The sequence below is a fragment of the Syngnathus scovelli genome, chromosome 10, assembly GCF_024217435.2.
Source record: "Syngnathus scovelli strain Florida chromosome 10, RoL_Ssco_1.2, whole genome shotgun sequence".
In the NCBI taxonomy this organism is placed as follows: domain Eukaryota; kingdom Metazoa; phylum Chordata; class Actinopteri; order Syngnathiformes; family Syngnathidae; genus Syngnathus; species Syngnathus scovelli.
In genome coordinates this window covers 9,798,520-9,818,795 of record NC_090856.1, presented here as the reverse complement: position 1 = coordinate 9,818,795, position 20,276 = coordinate 9,798,520, and the positions used below count along the sequence as shown (strand labels likewise).

The window sequence follows — 20,276 nt, the reverse complement described above, 5'->3', positions numbered from 1 at the left end:
AATCCGATGTTTGGATACATTTCGGGACCGAAAGCACAATAGGTGTTTGATGAACATTTTGACGAAAAAAAAAAAAAAAAAACAGGGGGTCGCGGGCGTGGTGGAGCCAATCCCAGCAGTCATCAGGCAGTAGGCGGGGGACACCTTGAAACGTTTGCCAGCCAATCGCAGGGCACACAGAGACGAAAAAACGTCCACACTCGCACCTACGGGCATTTTGGAGCGCTCAATGGGCCTATCATGCATGTTTTGGGGAAATGGAAGAAAACCAGAGTGGAGAACGTGCACAATGCAAACAAACAGGTCCGGGAAGAGAGTTGGAACCGAACTCTATGAGCAGCAGAGCAAGCCTGGACTCACAACGACACGTTTTAAGTGTAAACATTACCGTGGAATCACCATCTAGTGGTGCGTTTTAGATTTGGCTGAAACGCAATTGTTGCTCATCACTTGGCTACCATTCACATTTTGATCAGGGGAGAGCGCGAACGCAGTCCCCCACTGCCAGAAATTATGCAGTCGAAATTCCCACATTTGGGGAATTCGCAGGGGTCAGCACAACCGAAGTGCAATGGTTGAGCCTCACCCTGGGTGAACCACTTTCTTGATCATGGTATCTCCCCTGCCAGGTAAGTATGAGTTGTACAAGTCGCCGGGGCCGAAGTCTGTACCGTGCACACCATCTTCAGTCAGAGGCTAATTTGCTACAAATGTGTGAGCACACATATTCAGTGGATGAGACAGCCTTCGTACAACTGTTAACAGTAATCTGTGCATGCTTATGATCATTAATTAGAGATTAATTAGAACATTTTCTTCGGAATTTATGACGTGTTTGTATTCCTTCCATTTATAATGTAAGATTGTCCTCATCTAATATTCTCATTGTATTTTTTTTTTTCCGTCAAAGTGCAGCCCGAAGACTTCTTTGTGGATTTTAATTCAACAAGCTTCGCAATCCTGCGCTTGTGTGGGTTTTCACTTACATTATAAATTTACATATGTTCGCTTTATTCATGACGCTAAACTGCGTAAGCGCACCTGCGTGAAAAGTTTTTGGTCTTTTCACGGTCTGCAGGAGCTAAAACTTTTCACGCGGGTGCACGTAACGAGGGAACTTGAAAAATGGCGGTGTACCTAATGGAGTGTCCGTGTGATTCCCTCGTTAAGCGCACCTGCGTGAAAAGTTTTAGCTCCAGCAGAACTTGAAAATGACCAATATCATTCCAACATATTTTCCAAGATTGAGAGCTTGACACCTTTGACCATGATATTTCCCTAAAAGTGGACTGTTATTAGGTACACTTGAAAATGGCGGTGTACCTAATGGAGTGTCCGTGTGATTCCCTCGTTAAGCGCACCTGCGTGAAAAGATTTTGGTCATTTTCAAGTTCTGTAGGAGCCAAAACTTTTCACTCACGCAGGTGCACTTGGGGAGGTAGCCATTACGACTATATATACTTTTAGACAGAGAGAGGAAGCTCCGCTTTCGCAGAGCATCAAAAAATTGAGATAGACTCTTGTTGTTGCTCCCCACGGAAATCTTTAGTAAAAGGCGAAAGATTTATACGATCTGAAGAGAAACAAGAGTAGACTGCCTAAACCCGCCTAAAACGGGCCAGCCCATTGCTGGTCTCACCAAATTAGCAGGCGGTGTCACACTCAGGTTGTAACAACAATTTTTTAAAAAAATGAAGAATAATAGACCTTGCTATATTGGCTATATTTAGGATGACCAACCAAGACGTATAGTTCAGACAAGTATTTGGTGTTTAGAAATGTAGTTCGTCGTCGTAAACGATGTCAGCGCAAAGGATTGTGGGAACACGATGACCCAGGGTCAGCGTCGCCTATCGATTGGGCGACTATTTTTTTTTTTTTTTTTTGTGTGTGTGTGTGAGTACTGCAAGTAAAATCAGTTGTCTGGGTCCACGTACGTTTTGGCCATTAGTTTTTCTTTATAGTGTAGGTAAATTGAGAACGGGAAATGATCCATGGGGGTATTCCAGAAAGCAGGTTATGTGGAAGTTATATCAAGGTCTATTATTTTTATTTTTACAAAAACATACGTTCGTATCATGTAACAAGTCGGGAACGTAGTTACTTCATTTTATTTTGCACTTACTAATTTGTTTAATGAAGTTAGGCAAGTAAAAGCACAGTTAATGCTGCAAAACGCTCTGTGTCCCGTCGCTGTAGTTTTAAGCTACGCGTAAGTACACTTCTGCCATGATTCTGTATTACACAAGAAAATCAGGGGAGAGCGCGAACGCAGTCCCCCACTACCACAAATTATGCAGTCGAGATTCCCACATTTGGGGAATTCGCAGAGGTCAGCACAACCGAAGTGCAATGGCTGAGCCTCACCCTGGGTGAACCACCTTCTTGATCATGGTGTCTCCCCTGCCAGGTAAGTATGAGTTGTTCAAGTCGCCGGGGCCGAGGTCTTTACCGCGCACACCATCTTCAGTCAGAGGCTAATTTGCTACAAATGTGTGAGCACACATATTCAGTGGACGAGACAGCATTCATAGAACTGTTAACATAGTACCTTTAGTCATTACAAAACCAAAGCATTATTAATTACGTAAAAAAATAGATTAAAAAACATTACCATCATACTTTGCTTCTGTTTCTATTGCCTCCACGCCTCTGTTCACCTCCTTTTTCTCAGAGTCGCCATCTAGTGGTGATGGCAGCAACCATAATAAACCATAATAAATGAAGTAAAAACATGCCCATCATGCATTGCCTCTTTTCACCTGAGAACCCTAAAACGGTATGAATTTGTATTTATTGAAAATCTCCAACATTACCGCAGAAAAATATATCTATTTCTTTTTCTGAGCAAGTTTTGAAAATGACATTTTCTTAAAAACTTGAGAATAAGAATTGTACTAAAAATTCCTGGAACAACGATGGGAAATCTGAAGCAAAGAAACGCAAAGAATTAATTGCCGCTTAAATCGAGCCGCTATGAATTTAAATCAAAATATCGGATTGCAATGGCTTTCCGGGTTATAGACTGTTGATTTGACCAGTAGAGGGGGGCGCACCATTCCTGGAGGTACTGCAATACCAGGTCGATGCGTGGAGTGGACGGAGCAAGCCCCTATTCCATCTCCCTGCTCCAAAAACCAATTTAATATATGGTCCCCAGATAGGGGACGTATCAGATATTAAACTGATAAGAACAGATACTACACTTGATCTTAGCCAAAAGGCCGAGAAGCGATAACCGGAAGCTGGTCTCAGGCAACCACTTCAATAAAGAGACTACCAATTCAAGTTACGGTTTAAATGTATCGACTCATGCTAATGCCTCATACCGACCACCCAAACAACAACTATTAACAGTTTGGAATGATAATGCATCACTGTGCTGTTTTCAACCTGTGCATCGAACAAATGGTTGCAGATTTTCGTGTGTTCGCGTAGGTTTAGTGTCATGTGGTTCACGTTGACCCAATAAAATAACGATGAACTGAGCTCCTGATGGGAATAGCTTTTAATGACCAACCAAAGGAATTAGTCATTCGCCAAAAACAATCCGATGTTTTGATACATTTCGGGACCGAAAGCACAATAGCTGTTTGATGAACATTTTGACGGAAAAAAAAAAAAACGGGGGGTCACGGGCGAGCTGGAGCCAATCCCAGCAGTCATCGGGCAGTAGGCGGGAGACACCTTGAAACGTTTGCCAGCCAATCGCAGGGCACACAGAGACGGAAAAAACGTCCGTACTCGCACCTACGGGTATTTTGGAGCGCTCAATGGGCCTATCATGCATGTTTTGGGGAAATGTAAGAAAACCAGACTGGAGAACGTGCACAATGCAAACAAACAGGTCCGGGAAGGGAGTTGGAACCGAACTCTATGAGCAGGAGAGCAAGCGTGGAACCGAACTCTACGAGCAGCAGAGCAAGCGTGGACTCACAACGACATGTAAGTGTAAACATTACCATGGAATCGCCATCTAGTGGTGCATTTTAGATTTGGCTGAAACCCAATTGTCGATCGTCATTTGGTTACCATTCACATTTTGATCAGGGGAGAGCGCGAACGCAGTCCCCCACTACCAGAAATTATGCAACGGGTACGTAAAATCTTTCGCTGCCGCTTCAGTCGAGCTCCTCATGAACTTAAATCAAACCAGATTGCAACAGCTTTCTGTGTAAACTACTCTTGATTTAACCAGTAGAGGGGGGGGGGTGCACCACTCCTGGAGGTACTGCAATACCAGGTCGATGCGTGGAGTGGACGGAGCAAGCCCCTATTCCATCTCCCTGTTCCAAATATCAATTAAATATATGGTCCCCGGATAGGGGACGTATCAGATATAAAACTGATAAGAACAGATACTACACTTGATCTTAGCCAAAAGGCCGAGAAGCGATAACCACTGATGGGTTTGAGGCAACCACTTCAATAAAGAGACTACCAATTCAAGTTACGGTTTAAATGTATCGACTCATTCTAATGCCACGTACCGAGCAAGCGTGGAACCGAACTCTACGACCAGCAGAGCAAGCGTGGACTCACAACGACACGTAAGTGTAAACATTACCATGGAATCGCCATCTAGTGGTGCATTTTAGATTTGGCTGAAACACAATTGTTGATCGTCATTTGGTTACCATTCACATTTTGATCAGGGGAGAGCACGAACGCAGTCCCCCACTACCAGAAATTATGCAACGGGTACGTAAAATCTTTCGCTGTCGCTTAAGTCGAGCCGTCATGAACTTAAACCAAACCAGATTGCAACTCAGATCGCAACGGCTTTCTGAGTAAACTACTCTTGATTTAACCAGTAGAGAGGGGGTGCAGCGTTCCTGGAGGTACTGCAATACCAGGTCGATGCGTGGAGTGGACGGAGCAAGCCCCTATTCCATCTCCCTGTTCCAAAAATCAATTTAATATATGGTCCCCGGATAGGGGACGTATCAGATATTAAACTGATAAGAACAGATACTACACTTGATCTTAGCCAAAAGGCCGAGAAGCGATAACCACCGATGGGTTTGAGGCAACCACTTCAATAAAGAGACTACCAATTCAAGTTACGGTTTAAATGTATCGACTCATTCTAATGCCACGTACCGACCACCCAAACAACAACTATTAACAGTTTGGAATGATAATGCGTCACTGTGCAGTCGAGATTCCCACATTTGGGGAATTCGCAGAGGTCAGCACAACCGAAGTGCAATGGCTGAGCCTCACCCTGGGTGAACCACCTTCTTGATCATGGTGTCTCCCCTGCCAGGTAAGTATGAGTTGTTCAAGTCGCCGGGGCCGAGGTCTTTACCGCGCACACCATCTTCAGTCAGAGGCTAATTTGCTACAAATGTGTGAGCACACATATTCAGTGGACGAGACAGCATTCATAGAACTGTTAACATAGTACCTTTAGTCATTACAAAACCAAAGCATTATTAATTACGTAAAAAAATAGATTAAAAAACATTACCATCATACTTTGCTTCTGTTTCTATTGCCTCCACGCCTCTGTTCACCTCCTTTTTCTCAGAGTCGCCATCTAGTGGTGATGGCAGCAACCATAATAAACCATAATAAATGAAGTAAAAACATGCCCATCATGCATTGCCTCTTTTCACCTGAGAACCCTAAAACGGTATGAATTTGTATTTATTGAAAATCTCCAACATTACCGCAGAAAAATATATCTATTTCTTTTTCTGAGCAAGTTTTGAAAATGACATTTTCTTAAAAACTTGAGAATAAGAATTGTACTAAAAATTCCTGGAACAACGATGGGAAATCTGAAGCAAAGAAACGCAAAGAATTAATTGCCGCTTAAATCGAGCCGCTATGAATTTAAATCAAAATATCGGATTGCAATGGCTTTCCGGGTTATAGACTGTTGATTTGACCAGTAGAGGGGGGCGCACCATTCCTGGAGGTACTGCAATACCAGGTCGATGCGTGGAGTGGACGGAGCAAGCCCCTATTCCATCTCCCTGCTCCAAAAACCAATTTAATATATGGTCCCCAGATAGGGGACGTATCAGATATTAAACTGATAAGAACAGATACTACACTTGATCTTAGCCAAAAGGCCGAGAAGCGATAACCGGAAGCTGGTCTCAGGCAACCACTTCAATAAAGAGACTACCAATTCAAGTTACGGTTTAAATGTATCGACTCATGCTAATGCCTCATACCGACCACCCAAACAACAACTATTAACAGTTTGGAATGATAATGCATCACTGTGCTGTTTTCAACCTGTGCATCGAACAAATGGTTGCAGATTTTCGTGTGTTCGCGTAGGTTTAGTGTCATGTGGTTCACGTTGACCCAATAAAATAACGATGAACTGAGCTCCTGATGGGAATAGCTTTTAATGGACAACCAAAGGAATTAGTCATTCGCCAAAAACAATCCGATGTTTTGATACATTTCGGGACCGAAAGCACAATAGCTGTTTGATGAACATTTTGACGGAAAAAAAAAAAAACGGGGGGTCACGGGCGAGCTGGAGCCAATCCCAGCAGTCATCGGGCAGTAGGCGGGAGACACCTTGAAACGTTTGCCAGCCAATCGCAGGGCACACAGAGACGGAAAAAACGTCCGTACTCGCACCTACGGGTATTTTGGAGCGCTCAATGGGCCTATCATGCATGTTTTGGGGAAATGTAAGAAAACCAGACTGGAGAACGTGCACAATGCAAACAAACAGGTCCGGGAAGGGAGTTGGAACCGAACTCTATGAGCAGGAGAGCAAGCGTGGAACCGAACTCTACGAGCAGCAGAGCAAGCGTGGACTCACAACGACATGTAAGTGTAAACATTACCATGGAATCGCCATCTAGTGGTGCATTTTAGATTTGGCTGAAACCCAATTGTCGATCGTCATTTGGTTACCATTCACATTTTGATCAGGGGAGAGCGCGAACGCAGTCCCCCACTACCAGAAATTATGCAACGGGTACGTAAAATCTTTCGCTGCCGCTTCAGTCGAGCTCCTCATGAACTTAAATCAAACCAGATTGCAACGGCTTTCTGTGTAAACTACTCTTGATTCAACCAGTAGAGGGGGGGGGTGCACCACTCCTGGAGGTACTGCAATACCAGGTCGATGCGTGGAGTGGACGGAGCAAGCCCCTATTCCATCTCCCTGTTCCAAAAATCAATTAAATATATGGTCCCCGGATAGGGGACGTATCAGATATTAAACTGATAAGAACAGATACTACACTTGATCTTAGCCAAAAGGCCGAGAAGCGATAACCACTGATGGGTTTGAGGCAACCACTTCAATAAAGAGACTACCAATTCAAGTTACGGTTTAAATGTATCGACTCATTCTAATGCCACGTACCGAGCAAGCGTGGAACCGAACTCTACGACCAGCAGAGCAAGCGTGGACTCACAACGACACGTAAGTGTAAACATTACCATGGAATCGCCATCTAGTGGTGCATTTTAGATTTGGCTGAAACACAATTGTTGATCGTCATTTGGTTACCATTCACATTTTGATCAGGGGAGAGCACGAACGCAGTCCCCCACTACCAGAAATTATGCAACGGGTACGTAAAATCTTTCGCTGTCGCTTAAGTCGAGCCGTCATGAACTTAAATCAAACCAGATTGCAACGGCTTTCTGAGTAAACTACTCTTGATGTAACCAGTAGAGAGGGAGTGCACCGTTCCTGGAGGTACTGCAATACCAGGTCGATGCGTGGAGTGGACGGAGCAAGCCCCTATTCCATCTCCCTGTTCCAAAAATCAATTTAATATATGGTCCCCGGATAGGGGACGTATCAGATATTAAACTGATAAGAACAGATACTACACTTGATCTTAGCCAAAAGGCCGAGAAGCGATAACCACCGATGGGTTTGAGGCAACCACTTCAATAAAGAGACTACCAATTCAAGTTACGGTTTAAATGTATCGACTCATTCTAATGCCACGTACCGACCACCCAAACAACAACTATTAACAGTTTGGAATGATAATGCGTCACTGTGCTGTTTTCAACCTGTGCATCGAACAAATGGTTGCAGATTTTCGTGTGTTCACGTAGGTTTAGTGTCACGTGGTTCACGTTGACCCAATAGAATAACGATGAACTGAACTCCTGATGGGAATAGCTTTTAATGACCAACAAGACAAATTAGTCATTCGCCAAAAACAATCCGATGTTTGGATACATTTCGGGACCGAAAGCACAATAGGTGTTTGATGAACATTTTGACGAAAAAAAAAAAAAAAACAGGGGGTCGCGGGCGTGCTGGAGCCAATCCCAGCAGTCATCGGGCAGTAGGCGGGGGACACCTTGAAACGTTTGCCAGCCAATCGCAGGGCACACAGAGACGAAAAAACGTCCACACTCGCACCTACGGGCATTTTGGAGCGCTCAATGGGCCTATCATGCATGTTTTGGAGAAATGGAAGAAAACCAGAGTGGAGAACGTGCACAATGCAAACAAACAGGTCCGGGAAGAGAGTTGGAACCGAACTCTATGAGCAGCAGAGCAAGCCTGGACTCACAACGACACGTTTTAAGTGTAAACATTACCGTGGAATCACCATCTAGTGGTGCGTTTTAGATTTGGCTGAAACGCAATTGTTGATCATCACTTGGTCACCATTCACATTTTGATCAGGGGAGAGCGCGAACGCAGTCCCCCACTGCCAGAAATTATGCAGTCGAGATTCCCACATTTGGGGAATTCGCAGGGGTCAGCACAACCGAAGTGCAATGGTTGAGCCTCACCCTGGGTGAACCACTTTCTTGATCATGGTATCTCCCCTGCCAGGTAAGTATGAGTTGTACAAGTCGCCGGGGCCGAAGTCTGTACCGTGCACACCATCTTCAGTCAGAGGCTAATTTGCTACAAATGTGTGAGCACACATATTCAGTGGATGAGACAGCCTTCGTACAACTGTTAACAGTAATCTGTGCATGCTTATGATCATTAATTAGAGATTAATTAGAACATTTTCTTCGGAATTTATGACGTGTTTGTATTCCTTCCATTTATAATGTAAGATTGTCCTCATCTAATATTCTCATTGTATTTTTTTTTTTCCGTCAAAGTGCAGCCCGAAGACTTCTTTGTGGATTTTAATTCAACAAGCTTCGCAATCCTGCGCTTGTGTGGGTTTTCACTTACATTATAAATTTACATATGTTCGCTTTATTCATGACGCTAAACTGCGTAAGCGCACCTGCGTGAAAAGTTTTTGGTCTTTTCACGGTCTGCAGGAGCTAAAACTTTTCACGCGGGTGCACGTAACGAGGGAACTTGAAAAATGGCGGTGTACCTAATGGAGTGTCCGTGTGATTCCCTCGTTAAGCGCACCTGCGTGAAAAGTTTTAGCTCCAGCAGAACTTGAAAATGACCAATATCATTCCAACATATTTTCCAAGATTGAGAGCTTGACACCTTTGACCTTTGACCATGATATTTCCCTAAAAGTGGACTGTTATTAGGTACACTTGAAAATGGCGGTGTACCTAATGGAGTGTCCGTGTGATTCCCTCGTTAAGCGCACCTGCGTGAAAAGATTTTGGTCATTTTCAAGTTCTGTAGGAGCCAAAACTTTTCACTCACGCAGGTGCACTTGGGGAGGTAGCCATTACGACTATATATACTTTTAGACAGAGAGAGGAAGCTCCGCTTTCGCAGAGCATCAAAAAATTGAGATAGACTCTTGTTGTTGCTCCCCACGGAAATCTTTAGTAAAAGGCGAAAGATTTATACGATCTGAAGAGAAACAAGAGTAGACTGCCTAAACCCGCCTAAAACGGGCCAGCCCATTGCTGGTCTCACCAAATTAGCAGGCGGTGTCACACTCAGGTTGTAACAACAATTTTTTAAAAAAATGAAGAATAATAGACCTTGCTATATTGGCTATATTTAGGATGACCAACCAAGACGTATAGTTCAGACAAGTATTTGGTGTTTAGAAATGTAGTTCGTCGTCGTAAACGATGTCAGCGCAAAGGATTGTGGGAACACGATGACCCAGGGTCAGCGTCGCCTATCGATTGGGCGACTATTTTTTTTTTTTTTTTTTGTGTGTGTGTGTGTGAGTACTGCAAGTAAAATCAGTTGTCTGGGTCCACGTACGTTTTGGCCATTAATTTTTCTTTATAGTGTAGGTAAATTGAGAACGGGAAATGATCCATGGGGGTATTCCAGAAAGCAGGTTATGTGGAAGTTATATCAAGGTCTATTATTTTTATTTTTACAAAAACATACGTTCGTATCATGTAACAAGTCGGGAACGTAGTTACTTCATTTTATTTTGCACTTACTAATTTGTTTAATGAAGTTAGGCAAGTAAAAGCACAGTTAATGCTGCAAAACGCTCTGTGTCCCGTCGCTGTAGTTTTAAGCTACGCGTAAGTACACTTCTGCCATGATTCTGTATTACACAAGAAAATCAGGGGAGAGCGCGAACGCAGTCCCCCACTACCACAAATTATGCAGTCGAGATTCCCACATTTGGGGAATTCGCAGAGGTCAGCACAACCGAAGTGCAATGGCTGAGCCTCACCCTGGGTGAACCACCTTCTTGATCATGGTGTCTCCCCTGCCAGGTAAGTATGAGTTGTTCAAGTCGCCGGGGCCGAGGTCTTTACCGCGCACACCATCTTCAGTCAGAGGCTAATTTGCTACAAATGTGTGAGCACACATATTCAGTGGACGAGACAGCATTCATAGAACTGTTAACATAGTACCTTTAGTCATTACAAAACCAAAGCATTATTAATTACGTAAAAAAATAGATTAAAAAACATTACCATCATACTTTGCTTCTGTTTCTATTGCCTCCACGCCTCTGTTCACCTCCTTTTTCTCAGAGTCGCCATCTAGTGGTGATGGCAGCTGTTGGAAATGATATACTTTTTATCATTGGATTCTATGTATCTACTTTTGTGTGCAAGACTCTCCGCAGTATGTGACCATCTAGCCTTGTGAAATTGGTTTGGGGGCATATGGCCGGCTAATGACTGGAGTCATTAGCCACGCTATACAATAAGCCCCATAGTTAGCTAGACATGTTCAGATCATGAGATTGTCATGGGATGGCTGAAGCAGACAGAGGTCTCATTTAAGTTGAAGTCATGAGTACGACACCGGGATGTATTCCCAGGGCCACTAAAGACTACGTTTTTGTTAAGCTAATAGTCATGAGACGTCCAATACTGCTCCGTCCACGAGAGTATCCCCTTTGTTCTGTGGTAATGAGATATAACTTTGGAATGTATTTCCTGCCTGTGAACCTACCCGATCATATACACTTGCCCCTTTGTTTCTCTCTCAATAAATGCACGGCGATTCTCAGTGCAGAGTGCGAATCTCAGCCACACTTGCTGTGTCCGGGATGCGCCCTTCTGCGCAGGAGAAAACGCTAAGCCAAGAAAGACCTACAGTCTCCGAGATTGATTTCAGATAAATGTTGTCAACCCAACATTTTTGGGGGCTCGTCCGGGATTTCCTGAAAATCTGCTCGCTGATCCGAGGAGTGTTGAAGACGCCGAATCCGTGCACGGCAGGGGTCAAAGGACGCCTGAGGAAAGCCCTGGGGAGCGACGTTCATCCACCAGGCCGGCGAAGTCCAGTTCAGCACCTCTCGGCGGTGACGATTGACGGAATCTTCAAGAGGAATCTCTCGGAGACTTGGTGAGATCTCTTCGTTGGCTGCGTGGTTGGGGTATTTAAGTCCCCAGAAAAAGGGTACCCGGGTAAGGGCGGCGGAGTCCTTGTTGTGAATTCCAAATAATAGGAATTCGGTCTACAGATGTACTTGTAGACGTAAATACACCTCGTTGTGTTAAGAAAATTCCGTGGTGTGAATGGTAGCACGTATCACTCGGTATTGTGCTGCATGTAACATAGTGGGAAGAAATAACAAATTTCTGTGGAAGCACAGGCAAGAATTCCTCACCAGTAAACTGGTCGAAGCAGGAATTACCACAGAAAGTCGTTATCCCACTAAAGAAACATTCCAACTTTAGAAATCCCTAGGATTTGACAGTTGGACCAAATTGATTAAAATGGGGGGCCGTCAAAGTGTTACTGACAAGGTATCAGGAGATGAAAAGTATATGTTAAATAACTTTCCAGACAGTATCGAATGGTTGACAAAATGGAACAAAAAGTATGGTGTGACTGGTCACCTTAAAGTAGATCAGTGGAAAAATGTAGTTGCCAAACTTGAGGCCAGTGTGATTATGAAAAAAGGAAAGAAAAAAGAAGAAAAGGAAAAAGAATTGGGATGTGCGAAGTTATGGTTAAAAGAGGCTGAAAAACGACGCATAGCTGGACTAAAAGCTAGAGAGGACCGAAAAGCACAGCAAAATAAAATGACTGGTACAATTTGTTTTGTCAAGCCAGAAGACAATGAAGGACAAGGAGGACAAAGACAGAGACAAAATGACGTGGCACCACAAGGACTTGACGGAGTGAATGGAGAAGCAGTTCAAGCACAACCTAAGCATTCCAGTCTATATCCCTCGAGGGAATTGCAGGCCGCAGCTAGAGCTGAAGCCAGTGTGCCCCCACCCTATTCTCCGGTTTCTCAGCACACTAGACAAAAGACAAGACGAATGACAGTCCAGCCGCAGGCTGTCCCAGACAAAATGACTGAACTAACACGCGACAAATACTCAGACGAGGAAGGTGACGACCCGATAATGGGCAATTATCCCATGATTCAGGTCCCTAATCCAAATGCCGACGGACCAAATAATCAACACATGTACGTGTTTCGACCTTGGTCAAACAGAGAGTGCAGAGAAGCTGTTGAGGGAATCCCTGATCCACAAGAGGATGTAGAATCCTGGATCAGAGACATGGAAGGAGTAATACACTCATATAGATTAAATGGTAGGGAGGCAGGAGAAGCTTTCCAGTGCTCCATCCCTCGTTTATGGGGAAGAGTGAGGGGAGATTACACAGGTAGAACTAATCAAGGGGAAGTTTTTCAATACCCAAATGATGGACAATTAAGAGGTCCATATTTGGCTCAATTAAACGCTTTATGGGACCGATGTAGAACAACATTTAGGAGAAGAGCTGATTATGGACGTTTGGCAGAGATAAAACAAAAATTGGGTGAGGATGTTGATGACTTTAGAGTGAGATTTGAAAAAGAATTTAGAGTTCACAGTGGAATTCCCGCAGACGACCAAGACGCAGGCCCCTACCAACAGCAATTAAAAAATGCCCTTTTAAATGGAATGGAATCCAAAATCAGTGAATGGATTCGGAAACACAATGTAGAGGTAGACACAGCTAGTGTTTCCACTGTAATGCAATGGGCTAGACATGCTGCTAAAATTGTAAAGAAACCTAAAACTCCAACAGGGTCAGCTGGAGTGTTTTGGGCAGACTCGGACTGCGTGGAAGAATCAGAATTCTTCTATCAGAACCACCTGCCCTATCGAGGCCGAGGTGGACGCAGAGGAAATTTCAGGGGGAGAGGTAGAGGATCAGCTTCCAAGAATCCTCCCCGCTGGTCTGGCGACCCCAATGCCTGCTGGCATTGTGGAGAAAAAGGCCACTGGGCCAAAGAATGTCCTAAAAAGAAAAAAGGACCGCGGCCAGAACAGAGCGCATGACTAAATGTTGAAGACAGGCATGACCTCTTGGATGTTTTTACAGCAGTTGAATCATTGAGTCACTTAAAAGAAAAACCATTAATAGATTTAATTGTTAATGAACAAAAAGTAACCTTTTTGTGTGATTCTGGCGCCTGTACATCAGTTTTAAGACACAAAGTTAAGGGCTTGACCACTGGAAAACAGTCAATTTGGGTCAAAACAGCTAATGGTCAGACATACTTGGAACACATGACCCTACCACTAAAGGTTAAAGATCCAGAAACAGGCAGCGTGATTTCAGCACCAGTTGTCTATTCACCACACTGTCCTGTAAATCTCCTGGGAAGGGACTTAATGTCAGCCCTGGGCATAGCTGTGTTCCCACTAAAAGATGGGATGACAGCAGCCAGAGTGCCACACCTCTTACTCACAGAGGATGATGAAGCCGTTTACTATTCACTTGATTTCCCATACTCCCTCTGTGACCGAGAAACTGCAGATCTGATCAAATTTGCAAAAACCACTATTTCTGATTTACAAGATGAAATGCAGTACACCAAATTACATGTCACAATGAAAGTTTCACCATGTACAGATAGTGAATATAGTGAGGAGTTCCTAAACCAGCCCTCCGTTCCAGTGTCCATTGACTATATATATTCTGATCACAGATCATTCGCAGGTGCCACAGTAATCTTACCTACAAATCTAAAAAACATGTATAGAGGAGGGTCAATGCCCCACGTGTCACTTTTGAAACCAGAACATATTCAGTGGAAAGACACAGGTCCGAAGCTAAAAATAGCTGTCACAGCAACTGATTATAAGCCTTGTGAAATGGGATGGGAAGCTCCAAGTTGCGAATACAGCCCAAGCTGTGACATGTATAGACATAAATTTTGCATGTTATTCACAGCTACCCCAAAAATCCATGCCCTAGAATGACAGACAGCAACAATTGCATTTTCAGAGGAGGATGAAAAAGATTTGAAGAATGTAGATCCTGTTGTGTGGGCCACGGGCCCGACAGATGTTGGTCTGATTACAGCCATTCCACCTGTGGAAATTAAACCGATATCTTCTTACAGACCCAGAGTAAAACAGTATCCTCTGAAGCCTGAAGCTTCTATAGGCATTGAACCAGTCATTAAAGACCTGTTAAAAGCAGGAATAATTAGGAAATGTAATGACTCTCCATGTAATACACCCATATTCCCTGTTCAAAAAGCAGAGGCATCAAAGTGGAGAATGATCCAGGATTTGAGAGCTGTAAATGGTGCAGTGCAGACCAGAGCACCAAATGTTCCTGATCCGCACACATTACTAAATTCATTACAGCCAAATAGGACTCATTTTACAGTGATTGATTTAAGTAATGCATTTTTCTCTATTCCTGTTGCTGATGATTCCCAATATTGGTTCGCATTCACCTATAAGGGTCAGGGGTACACCTATACTAGATTACCACAAGGTTTTACCGATAGCCCAACCATTTTCACACAGGCTATCATGAACTGTATGGCTGGTTTCACACCTTCATCTGAGAGTCAAGTACTGGTCTACGTTGATGATATTTTAATTGCTTCAGAAACAAAGGAAGCATGCAGACAGGATTCCCTCCGCCTTCTGCAACACCTAGGCCAGACAGGAAATAAAGTCAGCAAACAGAAGTTACAATGGGTAAGACCAGAAGTAAATTATCTTGGTCATACACTCTCAGCAAAGGGAAGAGCAGTACAACAGGGCAGGAAACAAGCTATATTAGACACACCACGACCTGTCACAAAGAAACAACTTATGTCTTTCTTAGGACTATGTAATTACTGCAGAGCATGGGTTCCATTCTATGCTGAAATGGCTCAACCACTGATAGAGGTAGCTCATGGACAGCTATTAGCACTCAAAGATAAAATCACATGGACACCAGAAGCAGAAGAAGCATTCACAAAATTGAAAATGGCATTGGTTCAAACAACAAATTTGATCCTACCTGATTATAGCAAAAGGTTTATGCAAACAGTGGACTGTAAAGATGGGTTTATGACATCAGTGCTGACTCAACAACACGGTATGAAATGGCTACCAATAGCTTTCTATTCCAAAAGACTTGACCCTGTAGCTAGAGCTTTGCCACCATGTGTTCAGGCTATATGTGCCGCCGCAATGGCAGTAGAATCGTCAGCAGATGTTATCTTGTTCCATCCCACAGACCTGTTTGTACCACATGCTGTTGATGTGTTGCTACTTCAAAGTAAAATGAATATGCTGTCTCCAGCCAGGCATTTGTCCTACACAGCTCTGTTGCTGTCACAGCCACACATAACCATTAAACGCTGCACTATATTAAATCCAGCTACTTTACTCCCTACACCAAATGATGGTATACCTCATAATTGTGTAGAGGAAACTGAACAACTGCAGCTGCCCAGAGCAGATTTGTCAGACACACCACTCACCTCAGGTAAAACGTGGTTTGTAGATGGATCTTGCTCAAGAACACCAATAGGAAAAACGCAGACAGGTTATGCTGTAGTGGAAAACCCAGATACAGTGATAGAAGCGGCAACGCTTCCTTCGCATTTCTCAGCTCAAGCAGCTGAAATCATTGCACTGACCAGAGCATGCACTCTAGCAGATGGACAAGACCTGACTGTATACACAGACAGCCAGTATGCATTTTCAACAGTTTTTTATTTTGCAAAACAATGGGAAAGGCGTGGAATGATAACCTCAACAGGAAAACAAATAACACATGCACAACTTCTAATCCAGCTCCTCCAGGCAGTAATGTTGCCCACAAAGCTTGCAATTTGCAAATGCGAGGCACACACACGGAGGAAAGACGTGGTATCACTGGGCAATGCCCTAGCAGATAAAATAGCAAAGGAAGCTGCTACAGGCAAATATGGAACCTCAGATCTATTTCTGAGCTTGCCATCAGATAAGGAGGAACTAATAAATACACAGATTCTGCATGATATGCAACATTTAGCCCCTAAACAGGAACAGAAAATGTGGATAGCTAAAGGAGCACAACTGACAGACAAAGATATATACGTTGTAAATGATAAGCCTGTTCTCCCTAAATCCCTTTTTAAAGCAGCTGCGATTTCGACACATGGAAGTACTCATGTGTCGACGGGGGGGATGCAGGAGCTAATATCACAACACTTTACAACATATGGTTTCAATTTGTACTCAAAACATTTTTGTAGAGCATGTGAAGTATGCATAAGAAATAATCCACAAGGGAACGTAAGGCCAAAAAGAGGAAAATTCCCGGAACCAACATACCCGTTTCAAATGTTGCATATGGACTTCATAGAACTAAACAGGTGTGGACTGTACAAATACTGTTTAGTCCTAATCGATTCCTTTTCAAGGTGGACAGAAATAGTCCCAGCAAAAAATGCAGATGCTATAACAGTAGCGAAGGCTATCTGCAAGACCATCATTCCCAACTATGGAATCCCAGAGACCATTTACAGCGACAATGGGCCACATTTTGTCAATTCAGTCATTAATAAGATGGCTGAACATTTGCAGATTACATTAAAAAATCATTGTTCCTATCATCCATCGAGTGCTGGCCTCGTTGAAAGGACCAATGGAACAATTAAAAATAGACTAACCAAATGCATGGCAGAAACAGGAAGACCATGGCCCGAATGTCTAGATTTGGTAAAACTCTATATGAGGATTACGCCCTGTAGCAAGGGTTTAACCCCTTATGAGATCATTCATGGCAGAGCATACAGGCTCCCTCTGTTCTCACATGATCTAGACATAGCCACAGAAGAGCTAACTTTAGCTGACTACATGATCAAAACCATGCAAATGAAAGAAGTCTCAAATGCAAATTTACTGCCCTCCACTCCTTTATCCCCACAGGATGACTCTGCGAAACCAGGCGACTGGGTCTTCATCAAAGTAATCAAGAGAAAGACGTGGTCTTCACCCCGGTGGGAGGGACCATTCCAAGTCCTACTCTCCACACCCACCGCTGTCAAGATTGCAGAAAGACCCAGCTGGATACATCTCAGCCACTGTAAGCTGCAGAGAGTGCTTGGCCCCTAGGCCCCGGTCAGGACGAAGTCTGGCTACAAAGGGGGTGTCAATTATAGTTTGGCATCAGTCTCAAACCGGTGAAGATCTAAGAATCCTGACCATTTAGCTCCCTGGGGGTTCAAGTGGCTCTGTGGAACTGAACAGAAAATGGCACTCAGAGGAGTGCTTGTCTGTGCTGTGGCTGTAGCATGCTTGCCGATGACATGGAGTGTCCAGGGTCCCCAAGGGGAAAGGGGAACTCCCACCCGAATCAAGAGAATGACGACCGAACTGTTGACAAAGTATATAACGATAAACCCAGATATACCACATGCAGACAACATGTGGTACCAGTATGTGTCAATGTTGGCCAAAGCATCCAACCAAACTGACTGTTACGTATGTTCCATAATGCCACGATCAAGTCAACAGCCCGTCCTACATGCCCGACCGATGCCAGAGAAAAGTGGATGGTGTTTCGCATTACTAAGGGCTTTTGGGTTTAATCCCCTCGAAGGACTGAAACAGTCAGGAATTAGCGATGCACAACTGGCCACCCATCCCTGTTACAACATCTCCAGGCCATTCACAATAGTGGCAAAAAGTTCTGTTGTCACACCCGCTCCAGTGACTCTCGAAGTGAGTAAAGCCATCTCACATCCCTTGTGCTTCCGACGAAGACGTGTTGATGGAATAAAGGTGGGAGATACAAGGCGCTGCATCACCACCGCACTTCTAGAAGGTACCAGCGAGACCTCGATGAATACCACAGTAGCAATCAGACAAATCCTAGCAGGAGGCGAAAATCCCCATTCTATCATCGAAGGGGGATGGTGGCTCTGTGGTCGCCGAGGCTACGCAATCCTTCCCGGACGATGGGATGGCACATGTGCCCCCGTATATGTGTCAGATCACACTGTGTTCCTCAGTCTGACACATTTTCAGGAACATCATCAACGAAAGACCCGTGCAGCTGTGGCTCCCACCTTCCATCCCTACGACAGTGTCTGGGGCTCAGACGTACCAGATGAATACAAGCTTTGGAGCACAGGACAAAAGGTGGCGCTCACACTCTTTCCACAGGCGGGTGTGGCTAAAACTATTCTCAGAATAGAAACCATGGACTACAGGTTAAAGAGCTTTGCCAATTTTACTCTTGAAGCCCTTACAGGTTACCAGACAGAGCTGCAGGCTCTGAAAATAATGGCACTACAGTCCCGAATGGTCTTGGACCTCCTGACTGCTGAAAAAGGAGGTGTGTGTGAAATAGTTGGTACTTCCTGTTGTACCTACATCCCAGGAGAAAATGACACCCACATCGAATATGCGCTACAAGGACTTCGGAACCTCCGTAAGGCTATGTCCCAAGATGAAGCTCCAGCCAAGGATGCCCATCCCTTTTGGTGGCTGTTTTACGGTGATTGGAGGCAACTTCTCTTGAAGGTTGCAACTGTTTTAGTTGTCATACTGTTATTTCTCTGTATTTTTACATCCTGCATCATACCTTGTATTCGTCACATGATGACTAAAATGTTGACATCAGCGTTTGCTGTCCAGAATATCATGTTGGTCCAGCGTGAACAAGATGAGTGGGACCACCTTGCGTAAATCACCTACCTGTCTATTTTTCTTCCTATTGATGATCCAAAAGAGAAAAAAAAAAAAAAAAAAACATTCCATTATGACGAACTCAGCCAAAGCCGAATGGAGAGCTGTAGTTCTGATAAACTCTGGAATGTAAATTTTCACGCTTTTTGATGGTACTATACTATATTGTGTAAGCATATACTCATTTATACACATATGTAGTTATTAGTTGATGTTTTGTTTTCCCATGAATTCCAATGTTAAAAACAGGAGGGAATGTTGGAAATGATATACTTTTTATCATTGGATTCTATGTATCTACTTTTGTGTGCAAGACTCTCCGCAGTATGTGACCATCTAGCCTTGTGAAATTGGTTTGGGGGCATATGGCCGGCTAATGACTGGAGTCATTAGCCACGCTATACAATAAGCCCCATAGTTAGCTAGACATGTTCAGATCATGAGATTGTCATGGGATGGCTGAAGCAGACAGAGGTCTCATTTAAGTTGAAGTCATGAGTACGACACCGGGATGTATTCCCAGGGCCACTAAAGACTACGTTTTTGTTAAGCTAATAGTCATGAGACGTCCAATACTGCTCCGTCCACGAGAGTATCCCCTTTGTTCTGTGGTAATGAGATATAACTTTGGAATGTATTTCCTGCCTGTGAACCTACCCGATCATATACACTTGCCCCTTTGTTTCTCTCTCAATAAATGCACGGCGATTCTCAGTGCAGAGTGCGAATCTCAGCCACACTTGCTGTGTCCGGGATGCGCCCTTCTGCGCAGGAGAAAACGCTAAGCCAAGAAAGACCTACAGTCTCCGAGATTGATTTCAGATAAATGTTGTCAACCCAACAGCAGCAACCATAATAAACCATAATAAATGAAGTAAAAACATGCCCATCATGCATTGCCTCTTTTCACCTGAGAACCCTAAAACGGTATGAATTTGTATTTATTGAAAATCTCCAACATTACCGCAGAAAAATATATCTATTTCTTTTTCTGAGCAAGTTTTGAAAATGACATTTTCTTAAAAACT

The 20,276-nt window shown here is 43.8% G+C and overlaps 1 long non-coding RNA gene, 12 other non-coding genes and 1 pseudogene across 13 annotated transcripts; 1 reads left to right on the top strand and 13 right to left on the bottom strand.

Annotated features, from left to right (window-relative positions):
- Positions 1-473: 473 nt before the first annotated feature.
- On the bottom strand, positions 474-637 carry LOC125976405 (U1 spliceosomal RNA). The gene has a single exon (XR_007484296.1). It is a non-coding gene; the product is annotated as a U1 spliceosomal RNA (small nuclear RNA).
- An 842-nt stretch (positions 638-1,479) lies between these two features.
- Positions 1,480-1,593, bottom strand: LOC125976495 (U5 spliceosomal RNA). The gene has a single exon (XR_007484375.1). It is a non-coding gene; the product is annotated as a U5 spliceosomal RNA (small nuclear RNA).
- A 661-nt stretch (positions 1,594-2,254) lies between these two features.
- Positions 2,255-2,418, bottom strand: LOC125976409 (U1 spliceosomal RNA). The gene has a single exon (XR_007484300.1). It is a non-coding gene; the product is annotated as a U1 spliceosomal RNA (small nuclear RNA).
- A 627-nt stretch (positions 2,419-3,045) lies between these two features.
- LOC125976453 (U2 spliceosomal RNA) lies at positions 3,046-3,236 on the bottom strand. Its single transcript, XR_007484340.1, has one exon. It is a non-coding gene; the product is annotated as a U2 spliceosomal RNA (small nuclear RNA).
- A 970-nt stretch (positions 3,237-4,206) lies between these two features.
- LOC125976472 (U2 spliceosomal RNA) lies at positions 4,207-4,397 on the bottom strand. The gene has a single exon (XR_007484357.1). It is a non-coding gene; the product is annotated as a U2 spliceosomal RNA (small nuclear RNA).
- Positions 4,398-4,819: 422 nt separating this feature from the next.
- LOC125976444 (U2 spliceosomal RNA) lies at positions 4,820-5,010 on the bottom strand. The gene has a single exon (XR_007484331.1). It is a non-coding gene; the product is annotated as a U2 spliceosomal RNA (small nuclear RNA).
- Positions 5,011-5,147: 137 nt separating this feature from the next.
- On the bottom strand, positions 5,148-5,277 carry LOC125976427 (U1 spliceosomal RNA; annotated as a pseudogene).
- Positions 5,278-5,904: 627 nt separating this feature from the next.
- Positions 5,905-6,095, bottom strand: LOC125976452 (U2 spliceosomal RNA). The gene has a single exon (XR_007484339.1). It is a non-coding gene; the product is annotated as a U2 spliceosomal RNA (small nuclear RNA).
- Positions 6,096-7,064: 969 nt separating this feature from the next.
- Positions 7,065-7,255, bottom strand: LOC125976449 (U2 spliceosomal RNA). Its single transcript, XR_007484336.1, has one exon. It is a non-coding gene; the product is annotated as a U2 spliceosomal RNA (small nuclear RNA).
- A 410-nt stretch (positions 7,256-7,665) lies between these two features.
- On the bottom strand, positions 7,666-7,856 carry LOC125976433 (U2 spliceosomal RNA). The gene has a single exon (XR_007484320.1). It is a non-coding gene; the product is annotated as a U2 spliceosomal RNA (small nuclear RNA).
- Positions 7,857-8,638: 782 nt separating this feature from the next.
- On the bottom strand, positions 8,639-8,802 carry LOC125976398 (U1 spliceosomal RNA). Its single transcript, XR_007484289.1, has one exon. It is a non-coding gene; the product is annotated as a U1 spliceosomal RNA (small nuclear RNA).
- Positions 8,803-9,651: 849 nt separating this feature from the next.
- On the bottom strand, positions 9,652-9,765 carry LOC125976494 (U5 spliceosomal RNA). Its single transcript, XR_007484374.1, has one exon. It is a non-coding gene; the product is annotated as a U5 spliceosomal RNA (small nuclear RNA).
- Positions 9,766-10,428: 663 nt separating this feature from the next.
- On the bottom strand, positions 10,429-10,592 carry LOC125976408 (U1 spliceosomal RNA). Its single transcript, XR_007484299.1, has one exon. It is a non-coding gene; the product is annotated as a U1 spliceosomal RNA (small nuclear RNA).
- Positions 10,593-10,880: 288 nt separating this feature from the next.
- LOC125967226 (uncharacterized) lies at positions 10,881-20,045 on the top strand. Its single transcript, XR_011087606.1, has 2 exons — positions 10,881-18,699; positions 18,803-20,045. It is a non-coding gene; the product is annotated as an uncharacterized lncRNA (long non-coding RNA).
- The last annotated feature ends 231 nt before the right edge of the window (positions 20,046-20,276 follow it).